The following is a 15,919-nucleotide window of genomic DNA, read 5'->3' on the forward strand; positions in this document are numbered from 1 at the left end:
CCTTTCTTTTTGTCAAGGCTCTGTCTAGCCCAGAGGTAGCCCAAAGACCCTTGTGCCACATAAGAAGACACTGGTATTATAGAAAGTGCATGCTGGTCAAGTTACACCTCTGGCTGGAGAAAGGTGTTAGGTCAAGAATTTGACATGGTAGGGTGGGGCATTTCAATTTTTACCTCAGGCAGCACCAAGGCTATGTGCTTTACTGGCCACAAAGCTCTGAGGGAAGGGGAACCCAAGCTGAACTCTTGCACCAGGGCCCATGAGCCTTTAGCCATGCCCCTGGTCTAGCCGGTGTACTTGTTTTCCCTCCCATCCCTGACATGACTGTGCAGTACTTGATTCCTGTGAGGCTCAGAAGTCTCCACATGGATACATACTGCATGTTATGGTAATGACATACTCTGCACACATACTGTAGGCGTCTACATTGCTCAGGAGGAGGTAAGCAAGAAGACCAGACCAAGAAGATGGGCTGTAGTCTGGAACCTGGCGCACATTGGCTGCATACTGAAAATGGTAAGATTTTTTTTAAACTAAGGCTACTTGCAACATTGTTTAATTTTCCATAGTAAATGGATTGGATTTGGAGCATAAAAAATGTACAAAAAACAAAAAGATGCCACAAATTGGCACAATAATGTGCAAAATTTGCCTTGCAGTGGACTCTGGTGAAGACCTAAGGGTAGCCTTAGATCTACTAACTGGTGTGGTAGAACAAGATCGGTAGAAGATTTAGAGTTTGCTGGTGGTGGTCCCTCTGTATTTTTCCTCACCTGTTTCTTACAGGGGTTTTCTGGATTAAGTATGTTGATGGCCTGTCCTCAGGATAGATCAGCAATATCAGATTGGTGTGGGTTTGACACCCAGCAACCTCACCAATCAGCTTAGTGGCTGTGACAGGATACTGCAGCATTCAAGTGAATAGGAGCTCAGCTTCAATAACCCTGCACTGCCAGTACACCTTGAATGGTGCTGTGCTTCCAGTTCCATTCAAAATGTTAGTTCTTAAAAGGAACAGATAATGACCTATCCTGAGGATTAGACATCAATGTCATCAACCTTTTTAAGCTGAAAAAAGTCTGGTCTGGTGATGTTATGAAGGCCTGCTAAAACATGTTGGAGCCTGAATGTGGAAGAATGGAAATAGAAAGTAATACCATAAAAGAGTGTAAACTACTTCTAAATAATACCATATAGATTGGAACTTGATTGGTGAGGATCCTAGGCTGATTTGTGGAGACCACAGGCAAATTGCCATTTTATGCTTCATGCTATTATATGGCCATAAATGTCCTAATCTATACTGCTCCAGTGTGTCTAGACTTGCACGTAAAATATGGAGAAGTGAAAAAGATAAGATGGTACAGGTAACATTTCTACTCATTCCGGTTTCCACATTTATAGTACTGGATGGATTAATAAAAACATTCTCACTCCTTATCTGTAATGGCTAGAACAATTTACTGCTACACATGTTTGTTTCTTCCTCCACTCATATTGATCTGCTTTAAATCAGTTGTCTCATGCACTTCACTATTTCCAGGTATTTTCGTGTTTAAATATGTGAATCTTCAGATACTGTGTTACAATGTGTCTGAGAAAGAGACCTGAGCAGTCTTGAATTTTTTTTATTTTCCAAACCTGCTTACACTGACCTGATGCTTGAGCAGCTGCAAGTTCAGAGCCTAGTGGGTGTTCTCTGTGAAGCATGCTCTTTCCCCTTTCTTTTTGTCAAGGCTCTGTCTAGCCCAGAGGTAGCCCAAAGACCCTTGTGCCACATAAGAAGATACTGGTATTATAGAAAGTGCATGCTGGTCAAGTTACACCTCCGGCTGGAGAAAGGTGTTAGGTCAAGAATTTGACATGGTAGGGTGGGGCATTTCAATTTTTACCTCAGTCAGCACCAAGGCTATGTGCTTCCCTGGCCACAAAGCTCTGAGGGAAGGGGAACCTTTCGCCATGCCCCTGGTCTAGCCGGTGTACTTGTTTTCCCTCCCATCCCTGACATGACTGTGCAGTACTTGATTCCTGTGAGGCTCAGAAGTCTCCACATGGATACATACTGCATGTTATGGTAATGACATACTCTGCACACATACTGTAGGCGTCTACATTGCTCAGGAGGAGGTAAGCAAGAAGACCAGACCAAGAAGATGGGCTGTAGTCTGGAACCTGGTGCACATTGGCTGCATACTGAAAACGGTAAGATTTTTTTTAAACTAAGGCTACTTGCAACATTGTTTAATTTTCCATAGTAAATGGATTGGATTTGGAGCATAAAAAATGTACAAAAAAGAAAAAGATGCCACGAATTGGCACAATAATGTGCAAAATGAGTGAGCACAGTTTATATATAAAAAAAGTTTCTCAAGAAATGTTAAAGCGTCTCCAAGCAATGTGTGAACTATAACTCTGAAATGCTACATCCACAATTACGACCCTGGAGGCCCGTGTGGCACGTTGTGTTGAAAGAAAAGCTAGAGTGAAAAGTTCATCCAAATACCCGGACCGGTCGTGCCGCCTCCTATCTGCCACGTGCTCTTGGCTGTCTTTAGGCAACACTTAATGGAAAATTAATATACATTTCTAAGGTTTCAATCCTGAATTGATTAAAATATTCTCTCCTAATGCATATCCCCCAGGCGTCTCCAGAGCTGAAAGCTTTTTATTTTGAGATGTGTTTTTTCTATGGAGATAGCTTTTTAATTGTTTTATTTCTTCTCAGTGAGCTTAACTTTACAACATCCCGAGGGTGAATGGTCAAACGAAATAAGCTCAATGGTTGAAAGAAAGCGGAAGAAAATAAGCAATTGAACGATTCAGATGGCAGTCTTGCAAATCTTTACTGCCATGGATCTGACACAGATCAGAATCTCCGTTGGGAGATAATGTGCATCGGTTTACCTCACCGCCTGCCTTTATAGAATTATTTATTTCTGTGATTCTTTAGCTTGATTCTAATCAATCCTGCCACCTCAGTTAACTGTGACAGAAAACATCCAATACATCATCTGCTGCTCCTGTCAGAAAATCTCTGAGGTTTGGTTTACACTGTGTTAGTTTTCAGATTTATTAAATTGAGATACATTAGACAATAGCATGCTGACATCAGTTTTCTCTATTATTTCCCAAGAAAAAAACAGACCGTGTGCCGTTTGTGAATGAAGCAGCCCTTTTTCCGCTTTCTCTGCAGGATATAGCAGCACTATCCCTTCCACTAAATAATAGATAAACCACTTCCAACCATTCATGTAAGTTGACAAAACCAATTGACAATTTTTATTTCTTAAAAGGGTTGTCAGGAACTTACCCAGCCATGATCCAGCTATTCTAAGAACGTTACCATGCTGAACAGCCAGGACTTGGCCATCAGTAAACCTTTCAGTAAAGCCTGGACGCTGAGCCAATTAAGTTCAATGCTCAGCATCCAATTCCAAACTAGGTGGAGGATTTAATACATTTGCTGCTTGTCATTGCCTGTGATTCCCATGTGTCCTGGCTCCTGTTTCTTCATCTGCGCATTGTACTACTTTCAACTCCTGCTTAGAACTCTTGGTGAACTGACTTTTCTCTAGATTAACTCCTTGTTTACTGATTTGACTCCAATTATTTCTCCTGGTGGACTGACTTTGGCTTGTCTCTGGATCAAACCCTTGTCTACTGATTAAGTTCTTACTGACTTTTCTGGCTTAGACTGTGGCTCATACTTCTCTCCTGCTACTCCTTCACATTTGATAGGTCTGCTACCTGTTTTCGATCGCCTGATTCCTCAGAGGAAACCTGGGTCCCTAGCCGCTAGATCCAATTTGCCTTGCAGTGGACTCTGGTGAAGACCTAAGGGTAGCCTTAGATCTACTAACTGGTGTGGTAGAACAAGATCGGTAGAAGATTTAGAGTTTGCTGGTGGTGGTCTCTCTGTATTTTCCCTCACCTGTTTCTTACAGGGGTTTTCTGGATTAAGTATGTTGATGGCCTGTCCTCAGGATAGATCAGCAATATCAGATTGGTGTGGGTTTGACACCCAGCAACCTCACCAATCAGCTTAGTGGCTGTGACAGGATACTGCAGCATTCAAGTGAATAGGAGCTCAGCTTCAATAACCCTGCGCTGCCAGTACACCTTGAATGGTGCTGTGCTTCCAGTTCCATTCAAAATGTTAGTTCTTAAAAGGAACAGATAATGACCTATCCTGAGGATTAGACATCAATGTCATCAACCCTTTTAAGCTGAAAAAAGTCTGGTCTGGTGATGTTATGAAGGCCTGTTAAAACATGTTGGAGCCTGAATGTGGAAGAATGGAAATAGAAAGTAATACTATAAAAAAGTGTAAACTACTTCTAAATAATACCATATACAGTGCACACACAAATAGTGCCTAGTGCATGTGCAAAACGTGCGTAGTGCTGTGCAGTACCATACTGTAAAACAGCTTAGAGGGTTTTTATAAATAAATAAAAACACCAAATAGGAAGATTGGAACTTGATTGGTGAGGATCCTAGGCTGATTTGTGGAGACCACAGGTAAATTGCCATTTTATGCTTCATGCTATTATATGGCCATAAACGTCCTAATCTATACTGCTCCAGTGTGTCTAGACTTGCGCGTAAAATATGGAGAAGTGAAAAAGATAAGATGGTACAGGTAACATTTCTACTCATTCCGATTTCCTGTTGAATGGAAAACCACCCTTTCAGTTTCTAAAGACTGCCCATTTAGTTTGTCCCAGATTCCGTAGGAGTAATATTGGCAGATATGCAAGGAAAGAACAATAATGGTTTTTCAAGATTTCCTCAAGGTTGACATTTGACTCTCATAACCAATTCATTAGCTTTGGCAACTTTCATCGCTGGATAGTGAAAACCCTCAACATCATCACTCAGTATCCAAACAACACAAACCCACGGTCTAATTAACAAATATTCCATCATAAACAATTAGCTTCCGCCAAGCATTTTCTTACTTATTCATTTTAACACTGATCTAGGATACCAAGTTGGAAGACTCCCAGTTGAAACTACGTCTCAGCAACATCCCTACGTCTTCAGTTCTATTTAAAACAGATGGCTCATTTTGGGTCCATTGCCTTTTCTTATCCTGGGAAACAGTTTGCAAATATTTCTATTTGAAAAATTCTTAGAAATGTGAACATGGTAATATCATGGTTGGTTAAGGATATGTTTTCAAACTGAATCCTAGTTCATCGTTTTACTGAATGGAGAACTTCTGTCCAAAAAAGTACCGTCATATTATTGGGCAAATCAGTCCATGGCCCATTATTAGCTGCAGAAGCAAGATCTACAGGAACCTAATCAAAAGGCCATCAAATAAAAACATAGTCCTTGTGTACCACATTGGAGGCCACATACAGTTGCAAGAAAAAGTATGTGAACCCTTTGGAATGATATGGATTTCTACACAAATTGGTCATAAAATGTGATCTGATCTTCATCTAAGTCACAACAATAGACAATCACAGTCTGCTTAAACTAATAACACAAAGAATTAACTGTTACCATGTTTTTATTGAACACACCATGTAAACATTCACAGTGCAGGTGGAAAAAGTATGTGAACCCTTGGATTTAATAACTGGTTGAACCTCCTTTGGCAGCAATAACTTTAACCAAACGTTTCCTGTAGTTGCAGATCAGACGTGCACAACGGTCAGGAATAATTCTTGACCATTCCTCTTTACAGAACTGTTTCAGTTCAGCAATATTCTAGGGATGTCTGGTGTGAATCGCTTTCTTGAGGTCATGCCACAGCATCTCAATCGGGTTGAGGTCAGGACTCTGACTGGGCCACTCCAGAAGGCGTATTTTCTTCTGTTTAAGCCGTTGGGTCGTTGTCCTGTTGCAACACCCATCTTCTGTTGAGCTTCAGCTGGTGGACAGATGGCCTTAAGTTCTCCTGCAAAATGTCTTGATAAACTTGGTAATTCATTTTTCCTTCGATGATAGCAATCCGTCCAGGCCCTGACGCAGCAAAGCAGCCCCAAACCATGATGCCCCCACCACCATACTTCACAGTTGGGATGAGGTTTTGATGTTGGTGTGCTGTGCCTCTTTTTCTCCACACATAGTGTTGTGTGTTTCTTCCAAACAACACAACTTTGGTTTCATCTGTCCACAGAATATGTTGCCAGTACTGCTGTGGAACATCTAGGTGCTCTTGTGCAAACTATAAACGTGCAGCAATGTTTTTTTGGACAGCAGTGGATTCCTCTGTGGTATCCTCCCATGAACTCCATTCTTGTTTAGTGTTTTACGTATCGTAGATTCGCTAACAGGGATGTTAGCATATGCCAGAGACTTTTGTAGGTCTTTAGTTGACACTCTAGGATTCTTCTTCACCTCATTGAGCAGTCTGCTCTGTGCTCTTGCAGTCATCTTTACAGGACGGCCACTCCTAGGGAGAGTAGCAGCAGTGCTGAACGTTCTCCATTTATGGACAATTTGTCTTACCGTGGACTGATGAACAGCAAGGCTTTTGGAGATACTTTTATAACCCTTTCCAGCTTTATGCAAGTCAACAATTCATAGGTCTTCTGAGAGCTCTTTTGTGTGAGGCATCATTCACATCAGGCAATGCTTCTTGTGAAAAGCAAACCCAGAACTGGTGTGTGTATTTTATAGGGCAGGGCAGCTGTAACCAACACCTCCAATCTCATCTCATTGATTGGACTCCAGTTGGCTGACACCTCACTCCAATTAGCTCTTGGAGATGTCATTAGTCTAGGGGTTCACATACTTTTTCCACCTGCACTGCGAATGTTTACATGGTGTGTTCAATAAAAACATGGTAACATTTAATTCTTTGTGTGTTATTAGTTTAAGCAGACTGTGATTGTCTATTGTTGTGACTTAGATGAAGATCAGATCACATTTTATGACCAATTTGTGCAGAAATCCATATCATTCCAAAGGGTTCACATACTTTTTCTTGCAACTGTAGACATGCAATCATGCCATAGAGTCAACGTAGTGAGCGTTCAGACTAAGCGTCCATTCACACGTCCACATAATGGGTCTGCATCCGTTCTGCAATTTTGCGGAACGGGTGCGGACCCATTCATTTTCCATGTGGCCGCAAAAGATGTGGACAGCACACCGTGTGCTGTCCGCATCCGCACTTCCGTTCTGCAGCCCCGCAAAAAAATAGAGCATGTCCTATTCTTGTCCGCAGCCACGGACAAGAATAGGCATTTCTATCATAGTGCCAGTGATGTGTGGTTTCAAAATACGGAACGCACATGGCTTGTGTCTGTGTTTTGCGGATCCGCAATTTGCGGACCACAAAAGAGTTTCGGAGGTGTGAATGGACCCTTAGAATGGTCCATCAGAGCACCAGAGGATCCTTGAATGGGCCAAAGTTCTGACATATTAATGGACCTAGAATACAATGACACCCCAAAGATCCAGTAGAAGACAACCTCATTTTCAACTAACTTTTGAGCCCCAAAGGTGCAACAGAAGACAACCCATTTCCAGCTGACTTTGGAGCCCCAAATCTTCAGCAGTATAATATTTTGAACTGACCATTTTGAACTGACTTTGGAGCCCCAGAAGTGCAGCAGAAGACAACTGCAGTTCTAGCTGATGTTGGAGCCTTAAAGGTCTGGCAGAAGACAACCCATTTCAAGCTGGCTTTGTGGCCTCGAAGGTTCAGCAAAAGAAAACCCAATTTCAAGCTGACTTTGAAGTTTCAAAAGTCCATGAGTAGAAAATCCCATTCCAAGCTGACTTTGGAGCCACTCAGAGCTATTTTTATAGATAAATATACAAACAACCCATTAGGTCTTATTGTTACATAGTTAATATGGTTGAAAAAAGACATAAGTCCATCAAGTTAGGAAGGGACGCAAATTTTAGAAAAAGGAGTGAGACCCAGATTTCTACACATAAGAACGAATGTAATTTACTTTTAAGAATTTATCTAGGCCCTTTTTAAAACAGTCCACTGTTCCTGCTGTGACCACATCCACAGATTCACAGTGAAGAAACCTTGACGCTTTTGGAGGGGAGGTCCCCTTGTCTTTTGAGGGGATTTTACATGGAACAGCTTTTAAGCATATTTTTTTTTTGGCCCATTAAATATTTGTATAGATTAATTATGTCCCCCCCTTAGACATCCTTTGTTGTGCAGGTGGATATCCAGAGGTTCTGTATACAGTAGATGGAGAGTTGGTGCTCAGCATCATCTTCTCTAATGGATCCAAGGAACTCATCCTGATGCTCTTCTCATTAAAATGATAACATACCAAGGCAGCCTCTATCTATCATCCATAACTAGTCAGGTCTTTGTCCTTCAGTCCATATTATACCTGAAGATACATTACAAATAGCGATTATCCTTTGACCCAAGATGTTTGGACAGATTGCACAGTATAACTACATATACCAGGGATGGCCAACCTGCGGCTCTCCAGCTGTTGCAAAACCTCAACTCCCAGCATGCCCAGTCTGCCTACAGCTATCAGCCTACAGCAGGGAATGGTGGGAGTTGTAGTTTTACAACAGCTGGAGAGCCGCAGGTTGGCCAGCCCTGACATATACAGTAAACCTGGCCTTACAAGGAAACCGAGTCTCTTGTGACTGGAAATCACCAACTCCTTGATGGCATTTTACTGATAAGCCGCACATTATGCTGCAACGTATTGTTTAGCAATGCATTCCAGAGCCTTGCCAGAATGAAATATTTAAGGAACCATCACAGCACATAAACAGCTGCATTTCATATGTTTCGACGTTTCTTTTGTTATTCATTTACTCGGGAAGCTTTCATCTGAATGGTAAGGTCACCATAGTCTATATGAACATCCAGAAAAGGATTTCCAATTATTTCCATTGCTTTCCTGGCCAAAGAGCTTAGTGAGAAGAGGGAAATTGTAAGCACTGATAAAATGCTTGGATGAAGCTATTGATTGTATCTAATTATAGGAATACATTTGAGGGGGGCTCCAAATGAATGCTATGAACTCAAGACACCAGAGGAACCGAGGACAGTCTCCGTATAAGGAAGTTCTGGGAAAACTACTAATTCTTGACCTTATTAGCAATACTTCATGTAAGCAAAATATGATTTGAGGAATACTATATCTCCTTATGGAGAGCGCCTAGATTGCATGAGGAGTCTTATAGGCCAGCCAACGTTCCTCTGGAATTCTGGGAAGAAGGTATGCAAATGAAATCATAGCAAGCTCTGCCTATTATGCCACCAAATGTAAGGTAGCTATCCTATAAGTCAATATTCACCCTTTTAAACAGGCCTATAAGACTCCTCACGCTGTATAGGCGATCTCAATAAGGAGATGTAGTATCCCCCAAATCCTGACCTAGGCCTCTCACCCAGTTAAGCCAGCACTCTCTGCACTGACGAGGGGTAATCAACCTGAAACAGCTGTCTGCAGATGAGGCGCTGGCTTAGTTATTATCCAAGTCATTAAAACCTGTTTAAAAGATTGAACATTGACTGATAGGATAGCTACCTTACATCTCGTGGCATCAGAGGCAGAGCTTGCTAAGAGCTCATTTGTATGCCCTCTTATTAGCAAAATATGACACACAATAGGGAATATAGAAACATGGATATCCCCATTACGATGAAGGGTTGTGCCACTCAGAAGAGTCTTAGGTTTGTTTCCCAAACAAACATCTCTTCTAGCCAGGAGAGTCCTGCAATAGCAAGGGACATGAGACCAACCAGGCCATAGACAGAAAAGAAGTTCCGGCATCCAGGGTTAATATGTTGCCATTATCTTTATTTGTCTTCGGTTAAAATACAGCTATACAGACATCAACTCCCTCCACCGGCCAGTTAACATGTTTTGAACTTAGCAGTTCTTAATCATAACCTGATGTGTTGTCCGGCTACTGGGGTGAAATAGTCATCCCCCATTGGGAGGGAAAGGGGAGTCCTGAGACAATATCCCCCAGGCCGGACTGCACACCATAGACCACTTGTCATGCTCAAATTCACCAAGCTTCACCCTCATTTAAATGTTGAATACTTAAATACATTTAAAAATAAAGAAATAATAATTTTTTTTAAATACTTTTTTTTTTATGATCCACTAATTCATCATGTATAAGTGAACTATCACGAAGCAAAGCTATTTTGACCACTTGGACTAGCTACCATTAACCTATAACTCATTATTATTAATTTTAATATGTTTTAACTATTTTTGTATAATTGTGTAGGGTGTCTGTTCACACCATGCGGTTTTTGGACCCGGTATGCTTGACCAGTGGAGGCGCTGTTCCTTATGTGTCAGCATATTATTGTGATATTTTGATGGCTTCTGCTGCATGCATGCTTAAGTGAAATGTATTTTAGTATTCAACATTTAAATGTGGGTGAAGCTTGGTAAATTTGAACATGACAAGTGGTCTAAGATGTGCAGTCCGGCCTGGGGGGTGTTGTCTCCGCCCTCCAATTCCCCCCTCCCTATCCCTCCCAATGGGGGATGGTGACTATATCACCCCAGTAGCCGGACAACACATCAGGTTATGAGTAAGAACTGCTAAGTTCGAAACATGTTAAATGGGCGGTGTAGGGAGTTGATGTCTCTATTTTAACCGAAGACAAATAAAGATAACGACAACATATTAACCCTGGATGCCGGAACTTCTTTTCTGTATTTGCACCAAGCAGTGGCGTAGCGTGGGTTGCCAGTTCCCGGGGCAAACCAAAAATTGTGCCCCCCTCACCCCCACCCACCCCGAGCATGCCCCTTTTACCAGATAATGTAGTAGATCACTAGCAGTCCTATGTAACACCACAGATAACAGTGATAACTCTCTGTGTACAGATAATGTAGTAGATTCACCTGCAGTCCTATATAACACCTCAGATAACACAGTGATAACTCTCTGAGTACAGATAATGTAATAGATGTTCCCTGCAGTCCTATGTAACACCTCAGATAACACAGTGAAAACTCTCTGAGTACAGATAATGTAGTAGATGTCACCTGCAGTCCTATGTAACACCACAGATAACAGTAATAACTCTCTGAGTACAGATAATGTAGTAGATGTCACGTGCAGTCCTATGTAACACCACAGATAACACAGTGATAACTCTCTGAGTAAAGATAATGTGATAGATGTCACCTGCAGTCCTATGTAACACCACAGATAACAGTAATAACTCTCTGAGTACAGATAATGTAGTAGATGTCACCTGCAGTCCTATGTAACACCACAGATAACACAGTGATAACTCTCTGAGTAAAGATAATGTGATAGATGTCACCTGCAGTCCTATGTAACACCACAGATAACACAGTGATAACTCTCTGAGTAAAGATAATGTGATAGATGTCACCTGCAGTCCTATGTAACACCACGGATAACACAGTGATAATTCTCTGAGAACAGATAATGTAGTAGATGGGTGTGAGGCCGCAGAATTCAGAACACGCACAGCGTGACCTAAAGTCTGGGGCCAGGATGCGGCAGGGTGGGCCAAATTCTCAATCTCCTCCCCCAACCCTACCGTGAAACAGATATGTGGATGGACATACCTGTTACATCCAATGACGTCTCCTGGGATGTAGACTCTTTCCTCAACATCTTCATTCAGAGATAAGACCGCCATGATACCTTCTTTCAGCTCGTCTCTGCAGAGTTTCACATAAAAAAATGTAGGTTCCTAACTTTACTATCATCCTCTCCTTCCTGGTGTCTCAACAGTGTCATCCTGCTGGCCCCCAATACTGTGCTAGAGCCATACAGATAGTCCCCCATTTCCCATAATATTATTCCCCCTGTATATTATAATGACCACTCTATTATAATTAATATTAATGACCCCCTCTTTAGTATTAGCTGTTAAATATTTTTTTCTCCAATGTATTCACTGAGGAAAATAAACTGTCAGATGAAATGCTGAATGTTGAAATAAATTCCCCATTAAAAGTGTCCTGTCTGACCCAGGAAGAAGTACAACAGCGACTTAAAAAGATTAAAATAGACAAATCGCCAGGACCAGATGGCATACACCCCCGCATCCTAAGGGAATTAAGTAATGTCATAGCCAGACCCTTATTTCTGATATTTGCAGACTCTATACTGACAGGGAATGTCCCACAGGATTGGCGCATAGCAAATGTGGTGCCAATATTCAAAAAGGGTCAAAAAACAGAGCCTGGAAACTATAGGCCGGTAAGTTTAACATCTGTTGTGGGTATACTGTTTGAAGGTTTTCTGAGAGATGCTATGTTAGAGCATCTTAACGGAAATAAGCAAAAAACGCCATATCAGCATGGCTTTGTGAGGGATCGGTCATTTCAAACTAATTTAATCAGTTTCTATGAGGAGGTAAGTTCTAGACTTGACAGCGGCGAATCAATGGATGTCGTATATCTGGACTTCTCCAAAGCATTTGACACTGTACCACATAAGAGGTTAGTATATAAAATGAGAATGCTCGGACTGGGAGAAAACGTCTGTAAGTGAGTAAGTAACTGGCTATATGATAGAAAACAGAGGGTGGTTATTAACGGTACATACTCAGATTGGGTCACTGTCACTAGTGGAGTACCTCAGGGGTCAGTATTGGGCCCTATTCTCTTCAATATATTTATTAATGATCTTGCAGAAGGCTTGCATAGTAAAATATAAATTTTCGCAGATGACACTAAACTGTGTAAAGTAATTAACACTGAAGAGGACAGTATACTACTACAGAGGGATCTGGATAGATTGCAGGCTTGGGCAGATAAGTGGCAGATGAGGTTTAACACTGACAAATGTAAAGTTATGCACATAGGAAGGAATAATGCAAGTCACCCGTACATACTAAATGGTAAAACACTCGGTAACACTGACATGGAAAAGGATCTAGGAATTTTAATAAACAGCAAACTAAGCTGCAAAAAAACAGTGTCAGGCAGCTGCTGCCAAGGCCAATAAGATAATGGGTTGCATCAGAAGGGGCATAGATGCCCGTAATAAGAACATAGTCCTACCACTTTACAAATCACTAGTCAGACCGCACATGGAGTACTGTGTACAGTTCTGGGCTCCTGCGAACAAGGCAGACATAGCAGAGCTGGAGAAGGTCCAGAGGAGGGCAACTAAAGTAATAACTGGAATGGGGCAACTACAGTACCCTGATAGATTATCAAAATTAGGGTTATTCACGTTAGAAAAAAGACGACTGAGGGGAGATCTAATTACTATGTATAAATATATCAGGGGACAGTACAGAGATCTCTCCCATCATCTATTTATCCCCAGGACTGTGACTGTGACGAGGGGACATCCTCTGCGTCTGGAGGAAAGAAGGTTTGTACACAAACATAGAAAAGGATTCTTTACGGTAAGAGCAGTGAGACTATGGAACTCTCTGCCTGAGGAGGTGGTGATGGTGAGTACAATAAAGGAATTATTTCTGGAGTGTAATAATATTACAGGCTATAGCTACTAGAGGGGGGTCGTTGATCCAGGGAGTTATTCTGATGTCTGATTGGAGTCGGGAAGGAATTTTTATTCCCCTAAAGTGAGGAAAATTGGCTTCAACCTCACAGGGTTTTTTTGCCTTCCTCTGGATCAACTTGCAGGATGACAGGCCGAACTGGATGGACAAATGTCTTTTTTCAGCCTTATGTACTATGTTACTATGTTACTATAATGGCCCCCTCTTTATTATTAATGTAATTGCCCCCTTTTTAGTATTACTGTAATGGCCCCCTTTTTATTATTAATATAATGGCCCCCTCTTTATTATTAATATACATTATTAGTATGATGTCCTCAGTGGTCCTCCTCTTTCTGCTCCTCCCCCACCCCCATAGTGCCCCCAGTACCTCTGCAATTAGGGTAGGGTACATTAAAAAATAATAATAATACTTACCTCTCTCCATCACAGCTTGTGGCATCCCGATGCAGGAGGTCACGAACGCCTCACTGTGCCTTCCCGCGCCGCGTCATCACATCATCTCGCGAGATCCGACGTAGGAGGTCACAGTGAAGTAATCGAGTCCTGCGTCGCTCTACTGAGCCATAACGGAAGCGACGGGAGCCATAGGCCCTCATTGAAATTTCTGCTGCCTGGCGCCCCCTGCAACTTGGCGCCCGGGGCAACACCCCCCACCACCACCACGCTACGCCACTGGCACCAAGGACTTGTCCGGTCTGTTCCGCGCAGTAGGATCGTATGGTGAGCTGGAATGTAATCTCTTTATCAACCAGGCCATAGGCTCCTCTGTCCAAAGGCTCTATAGCAGCTCTATTTTCTGCCTCTATGGTATGTACACCCTCATTGGCACATATGATCATGCGGTTCTGCAGCAGCTCTGCTGTGCAATACACAGAACTTAGCCTTAGCTTCTGCAAAATGTCTTGTAAAAAGAGACAGGGTAGCTCCCCAGTAGCCCAGCCACCCAACCACCATGGCTAGAAGAACTTTTAACAGAGTGGTGATCGAACATGCATTCCATTCAAAGCCTACGACTAAAACGGCTGAGCATTGTTCTCACTTATGTCCATCAGTCCCATCAGACCTTAAATGGAGAAGCAGAGCACATGCTCCAGCACCACTCCACGGAACGTACTTCTAGCCATGGTTGGGCAACTGAGGGAAAGAGAGATCGGGTCCTCAGTTCTAGTGATTGGTGGTTGTCTCAGCAGTGGAAATCTCACCTCTCTCACATTTATCCTGTGAGTAGGATGAAAGATGCTGTCATGCAGAATATCCCTTTAATATTTAACCATTAGTGGTGTGCAATGCCATGGAACCCCCTCAATTTACGAGAAATAATATTCTTTCCGATAATTCAAGATATATTATAGTAAAATACTCAGCGTGTTGTATGGCTCAGCACGTATTTCCACCAGAGAACAATATCATCTTTTAATAGTAAGTTTTCCAGCCGCTGGTAGAACTCTGACCCGGAATTCCTAGAACTAAAAAGTTTGAGAAACAAAATCGAATTATTTTGTTGTCTTCTGTCCTTTTCACTTAAAGGGGTCGGTCGTTTTATGCATATTTTGTACAAATGCACGTGAAATAGGCATATAGCCAACTTATGAATGTATCCATATTAGAAGTCCTGCACTTTGTTCTTACTGTTAATGGAGTGCTCCGGCCATTTTGCCTCCGTAGGTGTTTGTAACCTGGGAAAGGAAGATCTTTTACTTAGCACTTACACATCCCTCGCTCCTTTGATGCCGCCATCTCTGCTGTGGGGATCTTCCACTTAGGTCCTGACCACATGTGGCTGCTTTTTTTTTCGTGTTCAGCTGCATAAATGGAAAAAGAAAAGAAGTGGCCAGATGCGGTCAGGACCTAAGTGGAAGAGCCCCCATCCTGTGTCAGCGCAGCAGAGATGGTGACATCAGCGGAGCAAGGAACGGGTACTAACTAAAGATATAGATTCTTCCTTCCATAGGTCAGCAACACCTAAGGTTCTGGTGAAATGACTGGAGAACCCCTTTAACCACTTCCAGACCAGGCCATTTGCTCCATTCTTGACCAAGCCTAATTTTGGGAACCTGACATGTGTCACTTTATGTGGTCATAACTTTGGAATGCTTTTACTTATCCAATCCATTCAGAGAATATTTTTTCGTGACACATTTTGTGACGTCATTAACATGACGTTAATGGTAAATTTGAGTCAATAGGTATTATTTATAACAAAAATCCCAAATTTACTAAAGATTTAGAAAAATCACTATTTTCTACATTTGAATCTCTCTCTGCTTTTAAGACAGCAGTACTAACATTCACCATATGTCTACTTTTTGTTGGCATCATTTTGGTAATGTAATTCTATTTTTAGGACGTTAGAAGGTTTAGAATTTTTGAAGCAATTTTGGAAATTTTCAAGAAAATTTCCAAAATCAACTTTTTTAAGGACCAGTTCAGTTTCTGAAGTCACTTTGAGGAACTTACATAATAGAAACC

This window comes from Bufo bufo, chromosome 9 (genome assembly GCF_905171765.1).
Source record: "Bufo bufo chromosome 9, aBufBuf1.1, whole genome shotgun sequence".
NCBI classification, from domain to species: Eukaryota; Metazoa; Chordata; class Amphibia; order Anura; family Bufonidae; genus Bufo; species Bufo bufo.